Source organism: Drosophila bipectinata, chromosome XL, assembly GCF_030179905.1.
Source record: "Drosophila bipectinata strain 14024-0381.07 chromosome XL, DbipHiC1v2, whole genome shotgun sequence".
Taxonomy (NCBI): Eukaryota; Metazoa; Arthropoda; class Insecta; order Diptera; family Drosophilidae; genus Drosophila; species Drosophila bipectinata.
Window position 1 is genome coordinate 23,011,870 of NC_091734.1, and position 25,752 is coordinate 23,037,621.

The 25,752-nt window shown below is 36.0% G+C and overlaps 1 protein-coding gene and 1 long non-coding RNA gene across 14 annotated transcripts in view; one reads left to right on the forward strand and one right to left on the reverse strand.

The window, feature by feature from the left end:
• Window positions 1-25,752, reverse strand: part of mmd (disintegrin and metalloproteinase domain-containing protein mind-meld) — a 747,894-nt gene that overhangs the window by 274,019 nt on the left and 448,123 nt on the right. The gene's annotated exons all lie outside the window — the stretch shown is intronic.
• On the forward strand, window positions 17,767-18,622 carry LOC138926789 (uncharacterized). The gene is made up of 3 exons (XR_011443445.1): window positions 17,767-18,046; window positions 18,114-18,224; window positions 18,279-18,622. It is a non-coding gene; the product is annotated as an uncharacterized lncRNA (long non-coding RNA).

Consider the following 25,752-nt stretch of genomic DNA (forward strand, 5'->3'; position numbering starts at 1 on the left):
TTCATTTTTACATGATCTTTTCTTTACATGCATATTTCCCTTAATGGGAACCAATGCAAGATATCAGAAAATATAGAAAACATAGACGGCGATGATCCTGACAAGTTTCATTTTTACATGATCTTTTCTTTACATGCATATTTCTCTTAATCGAAACCAATGCAAGATATCAGAAAATGTAGAAAACATAGACGGCGATGATCCTGGCAAGCAGTGTTGCCGTCAGCATGTTACAGAAAAAGGCTAGATTGATTATAAAAAAAGGATAGAAAAGGACAAAATTTAAAAAAAACGGACAAAAAACAAGACAAAATATTTTTTCCATAAATTGTATGTAGTATAACTCTTTATTGGTGGCCAAATCGTTTAGAACATCGCCTTTCTTGCGTAGCCCAAACCTAAAAAAGAAAAAAACAATTTAAATAAATTTGTGAAACAAAAGAGTATTAAAATATTTATCTGATCGATAAAATCGCATTTAAATTTTCTATTTGCAGTTGGTTGCGCAATTTGGTTTTTACCAAATTAGCTTGGCTAATAACACGCTGAACTTCTGCATTTGCACGACACATCCACTGCACCAGATACGGTGGATTTAGCCATGAATCACGAAACTTTTGCTTGTAAATTTCTTTTGGCATCTTTCCCGCACAAATTTCACAATAAAAGTAACAATTGTATTAATCGATACATACGATTTACGATTACAACAGGGTTGAATTAATTATCAAGTGCTGCTATTGATATAAAAGTAATGTACATTTGGATTACTTTTCAGCACTTTACACAAAAATAAAAAGCAGATAAAAAGGCCAGGCCAAAATAAGAAAAGGACAGATAAAAGGCTAGGGGATGTTTTAAATTTTTTCCGGCTGACGCAGTTAAAAACCGGACAGATCTGTCCGAAAAAAGGATAAAACGGCAACACTGCTGGCAAGTTTAATTTTTGACATGATCGTTTGCTTTTATGCGCATGATCGTTTGCCAATAAAGGGCGTAACGTGTTAAATATTACGGTAGATGGCGCTGCCCAATTTTACACAAACTTGACCCATATATGGCGTCACTAAATTTACGTCGTCCGCCGTTTGCCTAATTACATACTAAAATTTTTCTGCCGCTTATACGCCGTTTGCCTAATTCCCTACAAATTCAACTGCCCACTTAAGATACCTGTCTAAGATTCAGGATCGTGAAAAAATAAATAAGATTCAGGATCGTGAAAAAATAAATAAAATTGATGAACAAAAAAAATGCTTATTTACAAAAATTATATTCATGTTGCTGCAGTTCATTTAAAAGTATATTTTACTACTATTCTTTTGTAATTAATTTATAATTAATGATGAAGAACAAATAATTATTTAAAAAATAATTTCCAAAATTTTCTTATAATGTTGCATATCATTTAAAAGGATTTTTGACTCCAATTCTTTTTTAATTAATTTTAAATTAACTCGGACTTATATAAAGAAATTTAATTTTATAATATAAAATAAAACACAGAATTTTACAAGGAGTAAGTATATCACAAGAAAACCTTTTCATAGAAAAGTGAAAATCCACCCTGAAGGAACCAATTGACCTGCTGCGATCCCTTTTTATCACTTTCTTGTAGGAGACATATTTATGTCAGGGTCGGATGAAATGTCAATATGTATTTTTTATTTAGGAGTATTTATATATGTGAGTGTATATTGGATTGTGGATTTACTTTCCCACCAACATATACATGCATACACGGATATGACGCAAAAAATCAGCCGATTGTCTATTTACTCCCTACTTACGTCATGCAGTTGGTGTTTGATAGCAATTCAAAGCAGTCAACCTCGTAAATTTTTACGAAAATGGAAAAAAAGTTTTTTACTTAAGAAAAAATACTTTTTACGTTAAAAACCATCTCTAAAACCGGGGAAAATATTAATAAATATACAGGAACTCAGCACCATCAATTTTAATGGTAAAAAAGTGATTTACAAAGTTTCCTTGTGGTCGTACCAGTCGTAACGTACGTACTAGTGACACTGAACGTTCAGATCGCCTAAAAAGAGGTGATCACGCCGGAACGCCTTCAGAGTTCTTTCATTCGTTCGTACGAGTTCGCTTTCGTATACGTCTCGGGAACTTAAAAACCTTGGACCATTCGCTCAGCTTCCGTATGACTTCCTCGTGCCCACTTTGAGAACACGTCAACCACTGCTAGCATGTTTTTGTACAGCATCGCTGATGCATCCATCGGATCCAAATGATATATGTGCAGTGTTTGTAGCGGCGCGTCGCCCTTTTCAATGCAGTTTAACAGGCCTTCTTGTTTTCCCTCGCTCGCTTTCTTCCCGTCCTGAAATAACTCCTCGCTCCGTCAGCTTTGGCACCATCAGCAACTCGTTCCCGTCGACTTCTTTAAACAACCTTTCGGCTTCAAGTTTTCATGCGGCTGGATTTTAAGGATCTCCATGATTACTTGAATAGATTCGTTCTTCTGTTGGGCTTGCTTTAGACGAACCGACAATTCTGCCATTACACACATACAGTATTAAGGAAATCGACTTAACAATCCACATGGTTCATCGGGTTTCCAGCTTCAAACAAAATCTTGCATATACAGCAATCATGAACCGACTTCTCCGACAGGTCCTGCTTAACTGCTGTTAAGCAAATGCAGCACAATCAGTTACGAACTTTAATTTAATTCCCAGCAGATAATGACGAAACATTTTTAAGGCTAGATATGCAGCTTTAACTTCTAAATAAAAGCTGTGACGTCTCAACTCAGCTTCTGATGTCTTCTTGCTCCAATAGTAAATGCGGTGCGAGCTGCCTAGCTGCTGTGGTAACACCGCACAAAACCCATGTTTAGACGCGTCTGTATGTAGATCTTTTGGCGCTCCCCTCGAGTAAATATGCAAAGAAGGCTCATTCACTAGCTCTTGCTTACTAGCTCCATCAATTGTTCTTCAGTAGGACACATTATAAATGCGACACCCTTTTTTTCAGTATCCTGGTATAAATTTTCTGAAATTTTTTTTATATTATTTACATTTGATTGCCACGGGCGCTAAACTTTCCCGTAAGACCTAGGAAAGACTGAACTCCTTTGACTCCAAAACGACTAACTTCTGCTGTTTTTTCCACTCCCGGCCTGACACGGACAACTTCGATGATATCCCCCAAAAATGTGAAGATTATGTCGTGCAGACTTCTGGAGAACTATCTCAGTCTTTTTCAAACATTTTTCTGGCGTCTCGGCGTAAATAAGATTATCGTCCAATCACAACTGCTGTTAAGAGGAGCCCCAAATAATAGGTCTTATTCCAATGAATGAATAAATTTGATCAAATGAATAAATTTGATGTTGCTTTAACCTTTCCTTTGATTACAATTTTTAGTGGACTGTATATATATTATATTTCTATTTTTGTTCTTATATTTCGTTAATACATTTTTTTCTTTTAATAATTAGTGGAAGTATTATTTAATTTCAATTTTAATATTATAAATATTTTAAAATTATTTAAGATTTTATTTGTTATATTAAACTTTATGTCTGAACTTGAATAAATTTGATCAAATGAATAAATTTTATGTTACTTTAACCTTTCCTTTGATTACAATTTTTAGTGGACTGTATATATGTCTATTTTTGTTCTTATATTTGGTTAATACATTTTTTTCTTTTAATAATTAATGAAAGTATTATTTAATTTGAATTTTAATATTTTAAATATTTTAAAAGTATTGAAGCTTTTATTTGTTATGTTCAACCTTATGTCTAAACAACTGCATAATGTCCACATTAATTATTTCTTGAATAATATGCTGCACAAACCTCATAAACGCTTCTGAACAATTTTTGAATCCAAAGGGGCTCTGTTAAAGTCAAGAAGGCTTGTATACTGCTTACTTTCCTCTACGATTGTCGTATGAAAAAATCCGTTCTCTAAGTCTATGATTGTAAACCCCTTTGCTTCCTGCAGTCTCTCCAGCATGTCCCGTATCAGTGGTACCGGAAAGACATCTATCAACAGCATGCTATTTAGCTTTCTGTAGTCGACGCAGACCCTTAAGGAACCATTCTTCTTCCTGACCACGACGATACGGCTTGCTACGCTAGATGATGATTATCGAACTACATATTTCCTTTTGTTTCCATTCTTCCACCCCATGCTTTCAATGGTTTCTCACAGTAACAGCTTCTTCTTCTGCCAATCTCGTAGGGGAATGCCGAAACGGTTTGACCACTCCGTCAGGGACTATCCGCAACTCCACCGGGCATAGCTTGACCTCACCTCTGCGCGACTTTTTGGCTGGTTTTGATCATTTTGATCGTGACGAAATGGAAATGACTTTTTAAAAGGTGAGGATTCCACAACTTAATAAACATTTTCCTGTGACTAGTAATCCACCTTCCATTTCCCTTGTTAAAAACGTGAAACTTTCTGCATCCATCAACAGGCAACCCTTCTTGGTGAAATCATGGCCCAATAGTGCGTCGTGACTTATATCTGTGTTGCAAACAAGAAATCGTGCTCCGTTTGGATTTCATCGCCGTTAGCTAAAATATCCAACCGTCACGTTATACTTTTTGGTTGCTTCTTTGGTCGACTGCTTTCATTTTTTGGTTAAAGTGCTGTCGAACAGATTGCAGTAAACGATTGCGCCGTTTGGTCTTTACCACGGATATCCAAACCAGAAACGAGCTGCATAAGGAACTCAAAGCTCAAAGTGAAAAAACATATAAATTTGACAGAGATCACTGATAATTGGTTGTTAGCTGAGCAGCAACGCGACGAGGAAACGTCGTCTATTGTTTCTAAATTGCGTAACGATAATCTTGCTAAGTATTTGCCAAAACGTATGAATTAAGGGCTGGATCACTGTATAGAAAAATAAGGAAATAAAGGAATGGTAAAACTCGTTGCCTCCCTATTATCCCCAAGCCGTTAAGTTGGTCTTCCGTAAATAATGTGCACGAGTCCATTATGCACCTTCGGTGGGTGAAAACCCTTGAGAAAATGTATAAGTATTATTGGTTTAAAAGGATGTCCAAGTACGTTCGCTAATTTTTCGACAACTGTATTAAATGCAGACTGTCCCGGTGTCCGATGTTTGGTGTTCCTTTTCGTCTGATTGCACATCAGGGAAGTAGTTTTTCTACTAAAGCATTCCTTAATTATGGCTCTGATCAAAAAATAGATTTACATTTGATCGCCACGGGCGCTAGTCGGACCAATGGCCAAGTAGAGCGAGTTATGAGTACTCTAAAACTATGCTAACGGCGGTTGAGACAGGTCAGGGGTCATGGGAGGATGCTCTTTGTGAAATTCAACTGGCTCTTATTTGTACGCCCAATAGAGTGACTAAGATTAGCCCATTAAAAATGCTTATTGGCAAGGAAGCAAGGCCATTTGTTGTTGATATCGACCGAGTTAGAGAAATGGCAAAGCAAAACATGGAAAAGGATGCCTATTATGATAAAGATAGATTTGATAAAGCTAAGGCTACTATTATAAGACACAAGGTCGGTGACTACGTATTACTTAAGAATTACTTCTTAGTGACCGAAATATTAGAAGGAGACCGGTATAGACTTAAGGATTTAAATAATAGAAGGACATACATATAAATATTCTCACGAATTTTTGAGACGTATTCCTGAGAAGGGGATTCCCACAGAATTGGATGATGAGTGTGATGATGAAGAAGCCATGTAGCTGAATGATGAAGGTGCTGATAGAGATACCACAGATCAAGCCGGTGAAGGCTGTGATTTTGAAGGTGGTGATGGAGATACCACAGATTAAGCCGGTGAGGGCTGTGATTTAGAAAAAGAATGAAATTTTTAAAATGATCGGTGAATTTTTATTTGGCCGGCTTATGAATCAAACTGCGAGATATTTATGATGGACGTTTTGCCTAGATATAAGCTGTGGGGTAAATGAACACACCTATTGACTGGCCAGTTTATTTTATGGATGACTGTGTGCTAGTTGATGGCATGGTTTTTGTAAACTAATGAAGAACATGATTGCTATATGGCAGAAAAAGATGAATAATTGAAAGTTTTAGAATTTAAGTCTGTGGTAATGCGAATCTCATGGCAAAAGTTGTATAAAAATTAGACATAAACAAATAAGAGAAACTTTGAAATAATTGTGTTTGACTTTAATTTAATAAGAAAACAAGAAAGGAAAGCTAACTTCGGGCGGAGCCGAAGTTGATATACCCTTGCAGTTAAAACCGGAATATAGAATAGAATCTGTACCAAGTTCCAGCTTTCTATCTTCAAAAACAAAAAAGTTGGGTCATTTCCGATCGTTCAGTTATATGGCAGCTATAGGATATAGTCGGCCGATCCTTATGAAATGTCGTAATGTTTTGCCAAAAATAGCACTCATGTCAAATTTGAACTCTCTAACTCAAAAACACCAAAGTTATACCATTTCCGATCAATCAGTTATATGGCAGCTATAGGATATAGTCGGCCGATCCCGGTCGTTCCGACTTATATACTGCGTGCAAAGGCAAGAAGGGTGTGTGCAATGTTTCAAGTCGATAGCTTTAAAACTGAGAGACTAGTTCGCGTAGAAACAGACAGACAGACAGACGGACAGACGGACATGCTTATATCAACTCAGGAGGTGATCCTGATCAAGAATATATATACTTTATAGGGTCGGAGATGTCTCCTTCACTGCGTTGCACACTTTTGGACAAAATTATAATACCCTCTGCAAGGATATAAAAAAAAGTGTGAAACCATCTTAAACTATATTTTGTATAGAACATAACAGAATATTTTGTAAACCTTTATATTATACACTCACGAGGACGTGAGATAGGATAGGAAGGCCGTGTCGCAGATTTTTTTAAATATGCAAATTGTTAAATGAGATTAGTTTATCTCACACTATAAAAAAAAAATAAGATATAAGGGTGGAGGTGGAGTGTTGGTCCGTGATTCTGATATGGGGAAGTTTCACTCTCACTGGCTTTAAAACTTTTTTTTACGGTACTGGGCTGATGTTCTTGGACGAAAATGTTCTCTAGCCAAAAACTAGGTGAATAAATCGTGGAGAACATCAGCGCGGGCACACGAATCTTGAATTATATAAGGACGTGCGCCTTATATAATTATATTTAAATTTAGTTATGTCCTCAACCTTTATATCGGCTTTTATTTTGCGGATCAGAAACAGCGGATTTCTTACGCTTAGGGGACTCATTTAGCCGCTGAAGGCCGCTAAACTGAGTCTCAAGCGCACAGAGCTGGTCATTGATTTTTCGGAAACCAGTGATCAACTATTTAAATCCATTCTTAGTCTGTCTCATGAACGACCTCATTTCGTCTTGGACAGCACGACAATTATTATAACAATAATGTGAACCAGAACTACGGGAAATGGCATCCGAAACTGAGGCAGTGAACCCGGCACATTGTAAAAATTAAGAATATAAAAAATTATGTGAAAGAGTTCCCGAAGCGGGAGCTTTGGAGAGAGCAAAGGAAAATTTCAAAAATAGAGACTAGACCTATATTGCACACGAAAGAAAAAAACAAAAGAAGAGGAAGAAGCAGAGATGAGCTATGCTTGGAATTGAAATTAAATAAATTATTAATTCGCCTCCAAATATACCACAGCACTCGCGAAACGATAAGGCTTAAGTTAAAACTGAAGTTTCTCAAAATTTGATTCTCACGTATGTAATAGAGGTCTGCATGAATAGCTAAAAAACGACATTCAAATGCACAACCTTGAAAATGAATTGAGTGAGCTAGAATGCTGAGACGAAAATTAATCACAATTAAATTAATCTCGCACAACATTTGGGGGATGAAAACCGAATTGAATGAGTAAGAGTTACAGTTCGCATTCGAATTGTTTCGAATGCATTCTAGAATGTACAATAAAACAATGCATATTTGCCTTTTTGTTTAGACGCTGATAAAAAAATAATTCAAAAGTGGAAGTAAGTCATTGTTTTGTTTTCAAAAATCTATATATATAAAAGAACAACGTGTTTTATGTTACAACACTTATAAATCAAGAACGGAAGAACAGATTTGAGTGAAAATTGGTAGGGAGGTAGCTTAGAGCCAGGAGAAGGACATAGGATACTTTTTGTCCCGTTCGACAGCGTTCCTCCCTGGCCCATACTTTTTTATTTAGGCAGACAGCTAAGAAGAAAATGTCAAATGTCAAAATGTCAGTTACAAACGAAGTCAAATTCATAGTCAGGCTCTCAAATTTAACAACGAACCAAAAAGATTGTGTTGCGCTTCCGGGAAAGTGAAATTGCCTCAACTTGAAGCACCACTAGAGCCTCTGCACTCTCTATTGATATTTGTAAGAAATCAATATTAAAACTATTTCTATTAAATAAATAATTAACAAGTGGATTGAAGTGAAGTGAAGTTTAATTAATAATGCCGCGACCAAGACGATCGAATCTTTCCCGACAAAGCCGTAATGCAAGAAGAATACAAAATACTGCATATGAAAGGACTGAAGAAGAACGAGAAATTGCACGTGAACAGAGCCGCAATAGTAAGGCTCGACTTCGTGCTTCTCAAATAGATTTTAATTTGCGACGAAAAATTTTAGCTGATTTGAATCGAGCTGCGTTTCGATACGATTGCAGCAATGATTACAGCTTGCATCCTAGCGTTTGCATTGGGCAAATGGACGTTGTTTGCGAGTATTGTGGTGCATTAAAGTTTTCCGGAGAAACGCCTGGATTATGCTGCGTTAATGATAAAGTGAAGTTGCCAGTAATTCCAAGATCTGCGGCTGCCGACGAAATAAACGCTTGCCTCAAATCGTCAAATCTATGGCGCTATGTGAAGAAACTGCAGCTGATAACAAACATGAGAGTTACATTGCTTAATGATACATCTGCTGAAGATTTCTCGGAGCAATTTCTGACTATCGGTAATGGTCAAGTACCTGTCGATGAATCGAGCGGATTAATATCATTTCCAAATAATTTTTGTAATTTTGTCTCATCAAAAGACGAACTTATCAACAATGTATTTCCAAATATTATTTCTAACTACAAAAATAATGAATGGTTGAGTGAGCGAGCAATTTTAGCGGCTAAGAATAAAGATGTAGATGACCTGAACTACATAATTCAAAATAAGATCATTGGAACAATGCATTCATTCAAATCTATTGACTGCGTCACAAATGAAGATGAAGCCACCAACTATCCAATTGAATTTTTAAACTCTTTGGACGTGCCTGGCTTACCACCGCACAATTTACGCCTAAAGGTTGGCTCCGTAGTAATCATGCTTCGAAACATAAACCAACCAAAACTGTGCAACGGTACGCGTTTGGTGGTTAGTAAATTGATGAACAATGTAATTTACGCTACGATAATGATAGGAAAATTCAAAGGTGAGGAAGTTCTAATTCCGAGGATCCCGATGATCCCAACCGATATGCCGTTTGAATTTAAAAGACTTCAATTTCCGATACGTCTTGCATTTGCCATGACAATCAACAAATCACAAGCCCAATCCTTAAAAGTTTGTGGTTTAAATCTAGAACATTCATGTTTTTCCCATGGTCAATTATACGTGGCATGTTCACGGGTCGGAAAACCATCTGCGTTGTTTGTTTTTGCGCCTGATAATAAAAAAAAAAATGTCGTGTATCACAAGGTGCTTGAGTGAAGAGCAACCTATATACTAAAATACAGAAATAATAATGAATGATTAAGGAGGAGAAACAAAGAATATTGTATACCCACAAGTATTACAGAATTTAATTAATTTGAAAATTATTCTTTTTTGTTTGACTTATTTTTTATGCGTGCAACAACAATATGCCACAGCGAAACGTGGCAGGGTACTGCTAGTATTCATTATAAAGCTGTATATTTTATTTTACATATTTTACTTATATGAATGTAAACATATTTTCAATATTTATTAATAAATTACTTTCCAGCACAATTTTTCCGCTTAAAAAATTTTGTAATATAATTTAATTTGGAAAATTAAAAATCTTAATAGCCTTATCGATATATTTGACTGGTCTGATATTCTGGCGTGCACTGATCTTAATGTCACTTTAGAAAAATTTTATTTTACTTTAAATAAATTTTTTGACTCATGTGTGCCTTGGAAATATCCGTCCGCTTCAACAAATCCTCCTTGGTATACAAGGTGCCTCACTACCCTAAAAAATAAAAAAAAAAAACCTCTTACTAAGATAAAAAAACCTGTAGTAGTGTTCATTTTTCAAGATACCTACTAGCTCGGTCGAATTTTACCGTGCATAACGCGGAATGTTATAGGAATTATATTGACCGCTGCCGGATTCAATTTACTCAGAATCCAAAGCAGTTTTATAATTTTGTAAACACTTAGTGTAAACACGTATCTTTTTCATCCCTGCTTACGTTTGAAAATTCCTCAGCGACCTCTGACCAGGCCATTGCCGATCTATTCGCAGAATTTTTTCAAACAACTTATTCTCCGCCTAATTTGACAGATCAGCCTTACGCATATAACATTCAAGCAGCAAATCTTATTTTCTGTCCGTTTTTTTCTGAGAACAATTTAATGTCTGGTCTTTTAAGGGTAAAACCCATTTTTTTTGCCAGGCCCCGACGGAGTACCAGGGTGTGTGCTAAAATACTGATTTTACTTTAGGCTCTGTGCAAACCTCTTCTAAGAATTTTCAACTTATCTTTGGAAACCTCGATTTTTCCCCTTAAGTGGAAGGAATCATTTATCCGAGGCTGCCAACTACAGAGGCATCTCTAAGTTGTCGGCAATTCCAAAGCTATTTGAAAAATTAATTACCCCTCCTTTGCAACACCTTTGCCCTTCGATTACCACTCCTTGTCAGCATGGCTTTATTAAGCGTCGCTCCACCACCACGAACTTATTGGAGTTGACATCCTTTGTCATAGATGGCTTTTGTATGGGATATCAAACCGATGTAATTTACACAGACTTCAGCAAAGCATTTGATTCAGTTAATCACTCACTCTTGTTGAGTACACTAAATATGCTGGGTTTTCCTAAAGACCTCTTAACGTGGATCTCCAGCTACCTAGATGGAAGGACACAAAGAGTCTTATTTAAAAACATACAGTCCCGTCTGGTCCGTGCTACATCCGGCGTCCCACAAGGAAGTTATCTTGGCCCGTTATTATTTACGCTTTTTATAAACGACTTGCCCCCTGCTTTAACGAACTCTCTAGTTCTTATGTATACAGATGATGTAAAGCTTTGTCTTTAGTAAAAATCCATCTCTGCCCAATGCAGTCTTCAGTCTGAGCTTGATAACTTTCAAAAATGGTGTTTAGCTAATGATCTAATACTTAATGGATCTAAATGCAAACATATGTCTTTTTATCGTTCTTGCCCTCTGCAAGCTACTTATTCTATTAATGGGATTGCCTTAGAAAAATTAACCCAGATTAATGATCTCGGCATCCTATTAGACATCAAACTTAAATTTGCCGACCATATTTCCTTAATGGTTAATAAGGCTTTAGCCTTGGTTTAGTCCTTGGTTTTATCAAAAGGTGGTCAAAAGAATTTAATGACCCCTATATAACCAAAACATTATTTATTTCCTTGGTCCGTCCTATACTAGAGTACGGTTCATGTGTCTGGAGTCCCCAATATGGAGTACATAAGGACCGCATAAAATCCGTACAAAAGAACTTTTTAATATTTGCACTTAGAGGTCTATACTGGGATGCAAATCTTCAGCTTCCATCCTACAGTAGCAGACTTTTACTTATAAACTTACCTAGCTTAACAAATCGTAGGACAATGCTCGGTGTAGTTTTTCTGCATAACCTAATTAACGGGGATGTAGATAGAGAGCATTTACTAACACGCTTAAATTTTAACATTCCTAATAGAAGATTCCTTCCGTACTTTTACTTATAAACTTACCTAGCTTAACAAATCGTAGGACAATGCTCGGTGTAGTTTTTCTGCATAACCTGATTAACGGGGATGTAGATAGAGAGCATTTACTAACACGCTTAAATTTTAACATTCCTAATAGAAGGACTCGAATTTTTAGTCCTCTTTTCCTTAGTTCGACATATGCACTGCATGACCCTTTTAAGGTATTATGTTCGAACTACAATGGTCTCTACTCTATTACATCTCTTTCCTGTCCCTCTAATTTAAAATATAGAATTTTAAATTTCCTTACTAACTCCTCTTAGCTTAACAAATTTCAATTAGCTTAATATGTACTAACAAATCGTTTCTCGAGCGCCCCTCGGTCGTCTGGGCCTCTAAGCTTTATGATGAATACAGGAATGCTAGCTGATGCTCTTATTGATGCACAAGCCATTTCCAAATTCTGAAAGACCGCGAAAAAAAAAAAAAAAAAAACTTAAGAAAACTAAACAAAAAACACTAAGAAAATAATAATGACAGTTATAACCATAAGTAAAAATACACTTTCATCATAATTCACCTTTCGGTCATTATTAAAAAAGTATTAAAGAAGCGTTTTGCGCAACATTCGAGACATTCGGCTGCATTCCTCATTCCAAAAGCACTCTGTTTACTTACCACCCCAACTCACTCTGTTTCAAAGCAAGCGAATGCCCATGAGTTACAATACTCTCTCACTCCCTCTCACTCAATTCGTTGTGTCTCTGGCACTCATTCATTCTATTCCATTCGGATGTATTCTATGGCTGAGGCAATAAGAATGTATTCCTGCAGACCTCTAGTATGTAAACACCGGTTTACGGCTAAAATTGTCAATAACGGAGTGCGCACAAAAAAAACGACCGTTTGCTTAAGAGGAAGTGAGAGAAGTGATTTTAATTTCTGTTATATCCTAAAATTTTGTTCTCTGATATATTGGCAAAAGTTTTTTCTTTCATCTTCGATGCTACAATCTTGACTGACTTCCGTACTGCAAAAAATTAATAACTGTTGAATTTAAGGTTATGAGCTATAAAATTCCACAAAAAAATGGTTAAAAGTGCCAATTATGACCATATACAATCAAAAAAGAATTACTCTACGACGTACAATAGGTTGGACTACTTTAAGATTTCAACACACGTAACACGTAGAACAAGCCCCACTAATTACTATTCATGGTAAGAGATTATTCAGTTTTTTGTCTTTTTCCAGTACTATGAAGCTAAAAACATGAAAGGAAAGCTAACTTCGGGCGGAGCCGAAGTTTATATACCCTTGCAGTTAAAACCGGATATATATCGCAAACATCGGATATAGTTGGCCGATTCTTATGATTACATCATAATAAAACTAATTAACTAAAATAAAAAATCTAAAAAAAGTCCCAAACTTCTATCTTCAAAAATACGAAAGTTGATATTTCTACCAAGTACCATTTCCGATCGTTCAGTTATATGGCAGCTATAGGATATAGTCGGCCGATCCTAATGAAAGTTGGTAGGTTGGATCAACTGGCCAAAAATAGAATCTGTATTAAGTTTCAGCTTTCTATCTTCAAAACCACGAAAGTTGGATCATTTCCGATCGTTCAGTTATATGGCAGCTATAGGATATAGTCGGCCGATCCTTATGAAATTTGGCATGTCGTAATGGTTTTGACACGAAAACAGTTTTCGTGTCAAATTTGAACTCTCTTACTCTAAAAACACCAAAGTTATACCATTTCCGATCAATCAGTTATATGGCAGCTATAGGATATAGTCGGCCGATCCGGGCCGTTCCGACTTATATACTGCGTGCAAAGGAAAGAAGGGTGTGTGCAAAGTTTCAAGTCGATAGCTTTAAAACTGAGAGACAGACAGACGTAGAAACAGACAGACGGACAGACGGGCCGACGGACCGACGGACATTCTCATATCAACTCAGGAGGTGATCCTGATCAAGAATATATATACTTTATAGGGTCGGAGATGTCTCCTTCACTGCGTTGCACACTTTTGGACAAAATTATAATACCCTCTGCAAGGGTATAATGACTATTCGATTTTCACTTTTTAGCTTCACAAGCTTTTGAGTATGACCCACCTAAGTTTAGCTTCGGGTTTCGCGAATGTAGCCAAATCTATGAAAGTTTTTGGTATGCAACATTAATGGTCAGCCTTTTCTAATACAATGCGACCCTAATACATTTCGATATTTTACTTGAATTGAATTATTTTAATTGAATTTTTGGCGAACAAAAGGGCCATAGTGCACAACCATAGCACTAAGAGGTTTTTGACTTGTTTTTGTGGCATTCATTAATAACTCGGTCAGTTTTGGAGTTATTGACATGAAACTTTATCAATCGTTATTATGATCCTAGGCACATATAGTATGAAAATCGTTCGGATCAGGAAACTATATCCCAAAGGAACGATCGGGTAAAATTAAAGATAATTTAATGAAATTTATGGAGCTGATATTTGTTGCTATTTTAATACGATATAGAAATTTTGAACCAAATCGGATAACGCTTTCCCTGGGAATCAGTTTAAAATACCGGATTTTAGTGTTTTTCCATACAAATGTAGTATTCATCTTATTATTCATTTATTTTATTTTCTATTACATATCAATATTATCTAAAAACAAGAAAGGAAAGCTAACTTCGGGCGGAGCCGAAGTTTATATACCCTTGCAGTTAAAACCGGATATATATCGCAAACATCGGATATAGTTGGCCGATCCTTATGATTACATCATAATAAAACCAATTAATTACAATAAAAAATCTAAAAAAAAAGTTCCAAGCTTCTATCTTCAAAAATACGAAAGTTGATATTCCTACCAAATACCATTTCCGATCGTTCAGTTACATGGCAGCTATAGGATATAGTCGGCCGATCCCGGCCGTTCCGACTTATATACTGCGTGCAAAGGAAAGAAGGGTGTGTGCAAAGTTTCAAGACGATAGCTTCAAAACTGAGAGACTAGTTCGCGTAGAAACGGACAGACAGACAGACAGACAGACGGACAAACGGACAGACGGACATGCTCATATCAACTCAGGAGGTGATCCTGATCAAGAATATATATACTTTATAGGGTCGGAGATGTCTCCTTCACTGCGTTGCACACTTTTGGACAAAATTATAATACCCTCTGCAAGGGTATAACAAGCAAGGAAAGCTAACTTCGGGCGGAGCCGAAGTTTATATACCCTTGCAGTTAAAACCGGATAAATATCGCAAACATCGGATATAGTTGGCCGATCCTTATGGGAATAGGAATATATAATCCAATTTATTACAATACAAAATCTAAAAAAAGTCCCAAACTTCTATCATCAAAAATACGAAAGTTGATATTTCTACCAAATACCATTTCCGATCGTTCAGTTATATGGCAGCTATAGGATATAGTCGGCCGATCCTAATGAAATTTTAGCATGTCGTATTATTTTGCCAAAAATAGCACTTATGTCAAATTTGAACTCTAACTTTAAAAACACCAAAGTTATACCATTTCCGATCAATCAGTTATATGGCAGCTATAGGATATAGTCGGCCGATCCGGGCCGTTCCGACTTATATACTGCGTGCAAAGGAAAGAAGGGTGTGTGCAAAGTTTCAAGACGATAGCTTTAAAACTGAGAGACTAGTTTGCGTAGAAACAGACAGACGGACAGACAGACGGACAGACAGACGGACAGACGGACATGCTCATATCAACTCAGGAGGTGATCCTGATCAAGAATATATATACTTTATAGGGTCAAAGATATCTCCTTCACTGCGTTGCACACTTTTGACCAAAATTATAATACCCTCTGCAAGGGTATAACAAGAAAGAGAAAAATTAGTTAATGCAGTTAAAACCGGATATATATCGCAAACCGGATAAATATTTAAGTAAAAATATTGCTCTGCCCCCGCTATTGCTCTGTTTTCGATCGGCTCTGTAGCATAGCAGAGAGCACAAAATCAAAACGGCTGCTCTCTGCTCTGCTCTGTAGCACTGAAAGTCGGAGCACGGAGCAATAGCAAGAAAATGCGCGACACGCTATTTGTAGTTGTAGCAATAGTACAATCATCGACAGCGAGATGAGAGCAGAGCCAACGAAAATAATATTGTGCTCTCGTAGCAACTGCATAGTCGCTCTCGTAGCAACTGCGTAGTCGCAATCGTAGCATTTTTGTAGTTGCTCTCATTTCGCCGAATTTTGCCGAATATCAATGTTACTGCCGCATACAATTAAAGACGTTAATTTCAAATTATAAGAATATATTTTTTTTCATATAACAAAAATAAAAAATTAAATTTCAATACCATAACAATAACAATAATTTCAATTAATAAATATTATTTCAATTATTATATATTATTAATTTCAAAATATTATATTATCTTGCTCTTCAAATAAAGAGAAATTGTCAATGGCACTATCCAAATGGGATGAGTTTAGTTCAGAGGTCGGCACGGCCCTATCTCGGGGCATAGGAAATTTCTCTGCCCGAGCTCTGCCACACACACACAGTATAAATGTGTGAAACGTCATGCTCACAGCCTACTTTCTGCTATTCGTTACTAACACTAATGCGGTAAAATCATATCAGTGTATTGGGGTGCCGACCACTGGTTTAGTTTGACCAGTAAAATATTTTCTAATATTGTCGGCCAATATAATTGTCGATTGTCGGCCAATATAAGTTTTAATGATAAAAATGCGCGTTCTGTTGTGACCTAAATAAAATAAAAAGTTATTAGCATATTTCTTGCAGCATAAACAATAATTCTTACTTGTGTTGACGGAATGGCAAAGCATACTTTCATATAAGGGAGTTTTAGTGTTTCGATTTTTGTAAAAACATCCTAGCATTCATCTGATGGAATGAATAGAAAGGAAAGGAGATGGACACAGAATGGAAAAGCCATGTGACTGCTAGCATCATAAAAAGTCCAGTTGAATGTGTACTAATGGCTTTCCCAGGTCAAAATAATCGAAATGTAATGTCCATTTGTGCTCAAACCCAAATAAAAATAATTTTTTACTGTATCATACTAATACTAACACAGAGAAATTAAGATTGATAACAAAAATCTCATAATTAAAGGTAATATTACTCATACATACGTACTTTTTTACATATATGGATGGAAAAATGTTGCCTATAGGCAACATTGCAGCAAGGAAATACCAAAGGGCTTAGAGTATCGAAAATTGAAATTAACGTTACTTGGGTTAAATATTTATACCCTTGCGAGGGTACACTCAAAATAAAATGTACCCTTAAATTTAGAAATTTGCCATAAAACTTAATTTTTTCTAAATACAAGAAAAAATTTCTAGTTTCAAGAAAAAATTTTTCTGAAAACAAGAAAAATTTCTTAAATTAAAGAAGTTTTTCTCAAATATAGAAAAAGTCGCCATCAACCGAAATCGCCCTAAAATCAAGAAAATTTTTCTAGATTTAAGGCAAATTATGACTTATTTAGGAAATATTAGGAGAAATATTCAGGAAATATTTTCTTAATAATAGAAAGGCTCACCATAAAAGATACTAACCCTAAAAAATAGAAAACTGTTTCTTCAATATAGAAATTCCTTTCTAAAAAAGATACTAACCCTAAAAAATAGAAAACTGTTTCTACAATATAGAAATTCCTTTCTAAAAATGGACAGTGTTACCCTTTAATTTAGGTAACCCTAGAAAATAGAAATATTTTGTTTAATATAGAATTTTTTTTTATATTTTATCTCTGTCCGTGGTCGGCACCCAATACATTGATATGATTTTAACGCATTAGTATTAGTATAGCAGAAAGCAGAAAGTAGGCTGTGAGCATGACGCGTCATGACGTTTCACACACTTATACTGTGTGTGTGGCAGAGCACGGGCAGATAAATGCAGAATGATCTATATTATATTTTATATATATAGTTTTAACATGTTAAATACAAAAAATCATGTTAAGAAATAATGTACCGATATTTGAACTATCAAATATCACATAAATAACGGAGTCTTCCATCTCTAAGATGTTGACATTACAAGTTTATTAAAAAGTTTATTTAAAAAGCGCTAATGGATTCCTTGCTGAAAAAGATAAACTGAGAAGCCTTTTTTTTCGCTGGTAAGTTACTAAAAACGTTACTAATTTAATAAGTAATTTAATTTAATTACTAATTTAATTAATCTAGAGCTAATTGTGGAAAGACATGATAGATCTTAACATCGGAAAAAAGCCAGAAGGTCTGCTGTATATTGCAAAATATATAATTTGAAGGCTAAGGAGAAAAAGTTATCAACTGGTAAATTATGCCCCTCTTCAAAGGTTGAAAATAATTTTCCAAATACATTTTCAGGTAATATTGCTGATGTTTAATAGTGAAGAGGTGAAGCTTAGCCTTGTGAAGAGGTTAACGAAAAATTTGATCTTGAGTGGCCCAAAAGTTTCTTTTTTCTAGGACGATACAAGTGTAGCTACACTTAGCTTATGGAGGAATTGCCCATTTTTAAGCAGAATTGTGAAAACAAATTGGTACTATTTTTTATACATTAATTTTGTTTTATTTAATGCATTTGTTGAATAAATTCTTAGATTGTGGCAATTTTTTCTCTCATTTCTTTAAAAGGAAGTCCAGAGTTTTATCTTACTAAAAACATTCCCTCAACAAAGCGAAGGTAAAAAGGCAATAATTACACTACCTTAAAACATGTTTTAAAACATTCACGATTAAATAGTATATTGATATATTTATATCGCAATATTAATTGACGTTAATTTCCACAGATAAAAAGGACGCACATGATTCACGCTATTCTAGTCCCCACCAAAAGAGGAAAACATGGTGCTACTGGAAATTTAAAAGTCAAGTATACAATTCAAGATTCGAGGGTCAAATTTATTATAATACCATAAATAAAGTCTTATGTGAAAGTAAGAACTGAAGAGAGCTATCAAAGAAAACAAATGTAAATGTAAAAATAATGTAAAAATATTTAAATGTATGATGTAAAATGTAATGTAAAATGTAGAAATAAAATGTCTAGAATTTAGAAAAGGTCACCTTTAATTTAAGAAATATTTTTATATATTGTAGAAAGGGTTTTCTTAATTTTAGGGCGCCTTGCCCTGGGGCTTAGAAAAAAATCGCCATGAAATCAAGACATATTTTCCTTAGTTTTAGAAAAGTACTTTCTAAAACCTAGAAAAACAAACCCTAAATTTAAGAAATGGTTTTCTATTTTTTAGAAATTTTTTTCTTATTTTAAGGGCAGTTTGCCTTAGATTTTAGAAAGGAAACGCCATTAATTTTAGAAAAATTTACCCTAAATTTTATGGTGCGGTGCCGTTGAAGACACAAATTGGGCGAATTTCTAAATCTTAGAGTTAATTTTATTTTGAGTGTATTATAATTTTGGTCAAAAGTGTGCAACGCAGTGAAGGAGACATCTCCGACCCTATAATGTATATATATTCTTGATCAGGATCACCTCCTGAGTTGATATGAGCATGTCCGTCTGTCCGTCTGTCCGTCTGTCTGTCTGTTTCTACGCGAACTAGTCTTTCAGTTTTAAAGCTATCGTCTTGAAACTTTGCACACACCCTTCTTTCCTTTGCACGCAGTATATAAGTCGGAACGGCACGGATCGGCCGACTATATCCTATAGCTGCCATATAACTGAACGATCGAAAATGACCCAACTTTCGTGTTTTTGAAGATAGAAAACTGGAACTTGGTACAGATTCTATTTTTGGTCGGTTCATCCAACCTATTAAATTTCATAAGGATCGGCCAACTATATCCGATGTTTGCGATATATATCCGGTTTGAACTGCAAGGGTATATCAACTTCGGCTCCGCCCGAAGTTAGCTTTACTTTCTTGTTTCTATGTGTTCCCAGTTTAATTTGGGCATGAAAGAGTTAAAAAATGATTAGTATGCTGCTCTATATATATTTTCCTAGGAGAAAACTTGTTCCTTCCGAATTTTAGAGAAATTTAGGCCTTCCTTAAGCGCTTAGTGAAAATAGATTTCCGATTTATTTTATTTAATTGACGATTTGTTTTATTGTCATGTCTTACTGTGCAGGCTATTATTAAATTTGCACAGTCTATTAGTGCTGATATGTCCAGGATGAAATATGATCCTTTATACGACAGACTAAGAGTTGGTTTATGTTTGTTGGTTAAGTTTGTTAGCTTCCAAGAGTTTTTGACAGCCCCGAATTCGGTAATAAAATAACTCAGCGAATTCCAAATCAAAATTAATTATATTTGGGCTAAATTCGCCCTTCGCACACGTTCAGTGGCTCACCTCAAGTCAAGTACAAGTGAGACAAAAAATCCGATCTCTAATCTACCAAAAAGCTCCCGGTCATGAAAGATCCGCACAAAAAACATAATCCGCAAAAACGCGGTTGAGATAGAGCGAGGTTTTAAAAAACAAAACATGATAAAAACCAAATGCTTATGTTTTACTGAAACTTTATTGTAGCGTTTGATGTTTACTTCTGCGGGTCCCAACATACTATACACCTTGGAAGCTGTCTTTTAAAAAAATTCATGATGGACAGCAGATTTATCTTATCCGCAGCTCGCTTCGGAGTTCCAGTCTCGGGTTTCCAAACTGGATAGTAGATAGTGCATATGAACTCGGGAATTCCTAGAATTAAGATCCATGATTGGGGCCTTATTTCTAAAGTTCTTCTTGTAGACTTCCCCCAATGTGCTGGTAAAGAGATCTGATAAATGGAGCATAGTGGGTCCTTAACTGCGGACGACGACTTAATTTTCTCCCGAGTGTTTGGACCTCCCATAAAAATTACTCATCCAGCGCCTTCTTTTATTTGGCAGAAGCCAAGTGGAAAAAAGCTGTTCGAGTAGCTTCTTGAGATCGGCCGTCAGAAACTACCCATCCTAATCAAGTTTATATACTTGATACGATAGGACAAGAGTTTGTTAGCTGACAAGCGTTTTTGAAAGCCTCGAATTCGGTAATAAAATAACTTGGCAATTACAAATCAAAATTAATTTTTTTTGGGGCTAAATTCAGTGGCTCAGCTCAACCAAAGATTATAAAGTACATAGATGGGACATCAGGGCCCAAAACGGTCGACTTTTTGCGTCGAGCTTGTTGGTGAGGGGGGAATGCACATGCATACGATTCTATTTTTAGAACTCATTACATGTATCCGTCAACAAAAATGTGAACCCATGTGTGTATGTGTGACTGCTCGCACGACGGCGTAAAAAGGTTTTGGCTTCCAAATTTCAATTTCAATTTCTCGTTTCTGTTTTCGATTTGCAGATGTGGTAGTTGGTAGAACAAATAGTATTTTTGATCGCGGCAGATCGAGACAGGATGGTAGCGTAATGCATAGAGTAGTTACTCTATGTGTAATTTTTCTGTGTTCAAATCCTCGTAAGGACTATGAACTTTTTCTTTCTTTTATAATTATTATTTTTTTTTTTCTTTAATTGTAATATTTTTCTTTAATTTTACAATTGTAAAATTGTTTTATTCTTCATTATGTCCCGCTAATAAAATGCTAATAAAATTTCAAGGGAGTCCTTCCGGCATTTTGTCATCCGACACGTCCGTGACTGTATTTTTACAACAATTGTATTTTTACAACAATTTCTTTCTTTTATAATAATTTTCTTTTATTTTTCTTCAATTGTAATATTTTTCTTTAATTTTACAATTGTAAAATTGTTTTATTCTTCATTATGTCCCGCTAATAAAATTTTAAAGGGAGTCCTTCCGGCACTTTGTCATCCGACACGTCCGTCACTTATTTTTACAACAATTGTAATAGAATAATAATAACGTAAAAATTAAAAGTAAAAAAAAAAATAGAAAAAATAAAAGTAAATATAAAAAGAATCATAAAACTAAAACTTTATCAAAATCGAAACAACTGCCCCCCGCTAATGAAGTCGAACCCAGGACCCCATGAATAAGGACCACGCACTATCCATCTAGGCTACCCTCGAAGTTGATTTTATGATACTTAAAATTGGTGTTAAAGGAGGCGCTAGAATCTATACCAAAAACAGAGTTGACGAGTAAGGATAGTAAAAGATATATCTGATCTCTTTACTCTCACATTGGTTCGGTTACAACGTTTCAAACTTTCATCGTTCCAAAGATGTTACGATCTAAAAATAGAATTCTCTCTTTCCATCTCTCATCTGCCAGCCGTTTGTCGTAGAACCCGCTCTCAAATGTTTTCATTATATAGCGGGATCCACGACGGAAAAAATAAAAACATTTGAGAGCGGGTTCCACGACGCGGCCTGCCAAAATGCCGTAGAACCCGCACTTATAGACATTTTTACAGCGGGTTCCACTACGAACTGAGACGATGTTAAGGTGATTTTACAATTTTGTATTTTTTTTTATTGGATTTTAAATTTAGAAAAATACATTAAAATAATAAAAATATAATATAAATAGATTTAAAATCTAAAAAAAATGGACTTCCCGAGCCTGGTTTGAACTCGTTTAACTTTGCACACCAGCCAAGCACTCTACCACTCGGCTATTCCTCATTCTTTGTCGCGCGAAAAATTTCTAAAACTTAACTTGTCGCGCAATGGAACCCGTTTGTTCCAGCGGGTTCCACTGCTGGAACCCGCCATAGAAAATTTTTCTTTGTATGAGATGTCCCATCTATGTACTGTATAATCTTTGGCTCAACTCAAGTACGTGTGACAAAAAATCCATTCGGTAATCTACCACAAAGTTCTAGAGAACCAACATAATCCAGGAGCGCAGCTGAGAGAGAGCGAGGCAGATCATAGGATAGTGCATAAATAAGAATACATAATAGAAACCAAATATTTATGTTTTACTGCAACTTTATTGTGATACTGTTGTTTACTTTTGCTGGTCCCAACAAAGGTTTTCATTGACCATTGGTTTCCGTAAAATCAACGATCAGTGCGATCAAATCAGTGCGCTGAAAGCTCGATTCCATAGCGGTCAGCTTTTAAGTGAGTTTCCTAAACGTAAAACAGTCGCTACTACAAAACTTCTCGCATTTTTTAATGCTCGCTGAATTTTGTGTCTTTCCATTTGTGGGAGTAGGTAGGATCTTCGGTTCATTCAAGGCCTAACAATGAAACAAAAGTATTAATTTTACACATCTAGGCTTATCAAAGGAAAGCGCGTTATCTAGATTCGATTCGTTATCTGGATTGGATTCCACCATCATATATAGTATATATTATATATTTCCGAACAGGTCCAGCGTCCGAAAATCCTTTAATCCTAAAGGGTTTTTTTTGTTTAAATTGGGCGCCATACGTAAGGGTATGTCTATCGTCTCCAATAAGGGTCCCCTATCGTATCGGCCAGCTCAAAGGTTATTTTTAGGAATAAGAGAACCTGAGGAAAGTCGTTGATATTATATTAAGTTTGTCCTGCATCTATTCATTTGCTATGTACCTCTGAAAATTAAGATTTCTCTTGATTTAACACAATTTTATTTCTGCTGCATCCCAATACACGTGTTCGCCTTTTTATACCCTTGGATTAAAAAGGTGACATCTCGCTGTCCGTCTATCTATTTCTACGCGAGCTAGTCTCTCAGTTTAAAAGCTATTGACATGAAACTCTGCACACGTTTCTTTTTTTTGTACGCAGTAAAACAAATATGCACACATGGGCCGCCAGCTAACGGGTTCAACAGGGAAACCTTCACGAATCCGAATTACGGATTACGGAAAATACGGATTCGACGTATTTTATTATACCCTTGCAGAGGGTATTATAATTTTGTCCAAAAGTGTGCAACGCAGTGAAGGAGACATCTCCGACCCTATAAAGTATATATATTCTTGATCAGGATCACCTCCTGAGATGATATGAGCATGTCCGTCTGTCCGTCTGTCCGTCTGTCCGTCTGTCTGTCTGTCCGTCTGTCTGTTTCTACGCAAACTAGTCTCTCAGTTTTAAAGCTATCGTCTTGAAACTTTGCACACACCCTTCTTTCCTTTGCACGCAGTATATAAGTCGGAACGGCCCGGATCGGCCGACTATATCCTATAGCTGCCATATAACTGATTGATCGGAAATGGTATAACTTTAGTATTTTTAGAGTTAGAGAGTTCAAATTTTAGGTGAGAGCTATTTTTGGCAAAATAATACGACATGCCAAATTTCATAAGGATCGGCCGACTATATCCTATAGCTGTCATATAACTGAACGATCGGAAATGACCCAACTTTCGTGTTTTTGAAGATAGAAAGCTGGAATTTAGTACAGACTCTATTTTTGGTCAGTTGATCCAACCTACCAAATTTCATTAGGATCGGCCGACTATATCCTATAGCTGCCATATAACTGAACGATCGGAAATGGTATTTGGTAGAAATATCAACTTTCGTATTTTTGAAGATAGAAGCTTGGGACTTTTTTTAGATTTTGTATTGTAATAAATTGGAGTATATATTCCTATTCCCATAAGGATCGGCCAACTATATCCGATGTTTGCGATATATATTCGGTTTTAACTGCAAGGGTATATAAACTTCGGCTCCGCCCGAAGTTAGCTTTCCTTTCTTGTTGGATTTGATATTAGTTTGAAGTTGTTTTTAATTTGAATTTCATTTTGTAGTTGAATTGTTAGTATTTAAATCTAGTCTAAGATAGCTTAGGGCGGAGCGGGAGTGAAAGCTCATATTCGCTCTTGTGCGAATTCGCACCGCTTCGCCGCAATAGATAAGTTTGGCTTAAGATTAGAGAAATATAGATCGAACTATAACGTTGACGAGGCAACATCTTTGTCGTTTCGCTTTCGCTATTTTTTATATAGTTAGCAGCCACTCTTATTTTTTATATTTTACTAATCTAAACTAATCACATTCGTTCAGTTATATGGCAGCTATAGGATATAGTCGGCCGATCCTTATAAAATTTGGCATGTCGTAATGTTTTGCCAAAAATAGCACTCATGTCAAATTTGAACTCTCTAACTCTAAAAACACCAAAGTTATACCATTTCCGATCAATCAGTTATATGGCAGCAATAGGATATAGTCGGCCGATCCGGGCCGTTCCAACTTATATACTGTGTGCAAATGAAAGAAGGGTGTGTGCAAAGTTTCAAGTCGATAGCTTTTAAACTGAGAGACTAGTTTGCGTAGAAACAGACAGACGGACAGACAGACAGACGGACAGACGGACATGCTCATATCAACTTAGGAGGTGATCCTGATCAAGAATATATATACCTTATAGGGTCAGAGATGCCTCCTTCACTGCGTTGCACACTTTTGGACAAAATTATAATACCCTCTGCAAGGGCATAAAAATTCAGCGCGTCGTGAAACCGCCCCAAGCCCGTAAAAGCCAGGATCATCTCCACCAGGATCACCAGCGAGCGCCATGTCCTGTACCTGCATCGACTGCACGAGGAAAGTGGCACAAGATAAAAAGATTCTAAGGCAGAACCGCAGGTACTTGTGCAAAAAATTGAAAGTCGAGAAAAGACGGATTAAATCTACGTCTTGTGCTGAAATATTGCAACAGGCATATTGCAACACCCTCCTTTCAATTCTTGGCGCATACATACCAGAGCTCGCAAATAACAGTTGACAGTTTCTTGTAGTCACCAAAAAACTGTTTTTTACACACCAGGTGCGCAAAATGTCACACTAGAACCGCTCACCTGTGACTCCTGAACGAACGGTCTGTGCTCAACCAAAAACAAATTTTGCATGTCCTTTTTGCTCTGGTCATTCGCTGACCATTTTGCAACGAGCGAAGAAAATAAAAGTCTTTTGCCTTTGTATGAGTGTATGTATATGCGAATGACTTGTAATT